At 32.9% G+C, this 2,786-nt stretch overlaps 1 pseudogene; it reads right to left on the reverse strand.

The window, feature by feature from the left end:
• Nucleotides 1-301: 301 nt before the first annotated feature.
• The window catches only part of LOC112100228, a 36,106-nt pseudogene continuing 33,621 nt past the window's right edge, over nt 302-2,786 (reverse strand).

Below are 2,786 nucleotides of genomic sequence, written 5' to 3' on the forward strand. Positions count from 1 at the left end.
TTAATCGTCTAAGGAGGCTACTATGCTACATTTAGCCATTGGTTGAATAAGCAGCTTGTCTTCTAGTATAACTTTAAATTTACCAAGATTGAGAATTTTCCTTCTGAAGAAAAGTAATTTCTATAGCAGCTATTACCATCTTCATCCCAACGGTAAGCAGCTCCATACTAAGGAAAGAGTGAAATCGGTATGCTTTACTTATAGAAGCCCGTTCCTGTCCAGAGTGATTAGTAAATTGTTTCACCATGACCCCCATTATGGTGACTGGAAAAAGAAAAAAAAAAAATATTTGCCCAACACAGAAGTAGCACCCAAGAAGTCCTACTTAAGAGGCTTCATACCCTGCACAAATTGGAAAGTTTTTTAAAATTTTCATGTTCCAAATGAAGATTGCCCATTAAAAAATTACACACATAATGTATGTAAAGCAATTAAAAAAGAAAAACAAGGATAACCCAGAAACAATCCAACCATCAATAACATAAAACTTTTGTAATTCTGGTAAAGTGAATGAGAAGCAAAACATACATTTCACGTAATAATGAAGATACATCTTTTAATCAGTTTTTGCTCTTGCTTTACTCTCGAACTTCCTTCCAATAACATATGTAGATACGTATCTTCAAAATTTATATCATACATTTCTCTTATCAATGAAGCAGGTTGCTATTGAACATTATTCATAAACAAAGAGCCAAATATGCTTTAAAGCTACTTGCAAAGATGCCATCAGGCATTGAGACAGAGTGACGACAGACACTCGACAACAAAAACAGACTTATCAGCACTTAACAACACAAAAGTAAAAAAGAAAATACTCTTACTCAAGTATTATATTTGTTGCACAAATAAGAAAGAAGATAACAATTTTAAATTAACCAACAGGTTGAATCTTATCGTAATACACACTATCAGCTATGAATTAGCATACCTTAGAAGTCCTGAACTAATTCACTGCCATTCGAAGAGAATCATCCGACAGAATCAACCGCGACAATGCTCCAGTGCTTAACCTGCCACATTTATAAGAGATCACCATATGAGAAAAATTGAACGGTTGAGATAGAATTTGAGCGGCCAACGCCATCATCAATTTCAATTTCCCTCACTGTGTATTCGATGATGAAAGCAAAGCCTCGTACTAGTAAAACATTCTTATAGCAGGCCCAGCCCAATCCAGCCCAGTCTAGGAAGCGAGCAATGTTATTGTTTTATTATTTTTGAACTCGTGGTGGCTCTGTATTATTTGCAAATTATTTGCAAAATACTTTTATAAGGGAGAGGGATATATTTTATGCTGGAATATTTTCAAAATAAATGGTGCTTTAAAAATTTGTCCGACTGTAAAGATATGTCTAATTAAACAGTGTCATATATAATAAAAACGTATCCTTTTATTTAAAGATGCATCCATTCATGATTTCATGTTTCAATTTGAATTGATGATAGTTTATTTTGGACCAGTGATGATCTAATTCAAATTTTGATTTAATAACCATGAATGAAATAACCACTTTCTATTAGTTCTCTTAAAATTTATTAAGGAATCTATGTTAAAGGCCATTTCATCCTTTAGTGTTGTAGAAAATACATTTTACATTCTAAAATTAAAAATGACCTTCTTTTAAATAAAATTTTGAAACAAATGCCTCTAACTAAGGAAGAAATTTTAGAATACATCAGAAGTACCATGTCCGTCATACAATAAATGAATCATGCTACGACACATGTGTCCTTATTTTAAAAAACTATCATTCAAATGGTGGTTATATGGAATCTAAATATGTACATATCATACATGACACAAACCGCCTCAACCCTTGGATATGGGGTGAATCATGCAATTTTATATTTAAAGCTCATGACATAAACTTAATTCATGAATATATAACACTAGCCTTGGCCTTTGTTATAAACATATAATAATCTATGTGCCTCATTAAAAAATATTTTAAAAACTTACACAGTTCATATTTCACTGTACATACATACACTTCGGATATATATACATATAAACATAAACGTGGTCAAAATGTAAGTCATGCAGTAATGCGTGTCGTGGCCCAACCTCAATTGATCAGAAATTGAACTACACGAAATCCTATGGAAACCTTAGAGAAATGGGGTAAATAGGAAAATAGTAAGCTTGCGGCTCAATGAATGAATATAATTATATATATAAATAAATTAGTGCTTAAGTGCTCGTCATAATTGTATGACATAACTTTACACTGAACGCTTTACAAAAGCAAACATGAACTCATATATACATAAATGACAAAATTGCACCAAATAATATACAAGGGAAATAACTCTCAATACTCACTGGGATCATCATCGCATGAGTAAAAAGGGGGAAAAACCTCTCAATACTCAGCAGAATTAACAACATCACAAGGGCTGAGTAATTTAACTCTCAATACGCATGCGTAGAGCCGATGGGGAAGGGTACACATATGGTGCCTGTCAATCACACCTCATGACTCAATCAATCATATAATGTACGTACATATAATCATAACTTTATATTAAATCATACTATCAAACATAAATACTTTGTAGAATACATAATAGTAATAATAATAATCCACTCTCATATCCTATTGGTGAAGCACGCACGTGCTTTGCTTTAAGCTAACAGCTTGCTATTGCTTTGACAATTAGCCACATGTGCCTCCTTTTAGCTTGCACGTCCATCACAATACATGCATTAGAATTGGTTGTATTATCATAGGTGAAGCATGAATGTGCTTTGCTTTAAGCTAACAGCTTGCTATTGCTTTGAC

The sequence above is a fragment of the Citrus clementina genome, unplaced genomic scaffold (assembly GCF_000493195.1).
Source record: "Citrus clementina cultivar Clemenules unplaced genomic scaffold, Citrus_clementina_v1.0 scaffold_3, whole genome shotgun sequence".
Lineage (NCBI taxonomy): Eukaryota > Viridiplantae > Streptophyta > Magnoliopsida > Sapindales > Rutaceae > Citrus > Citrus x clementina.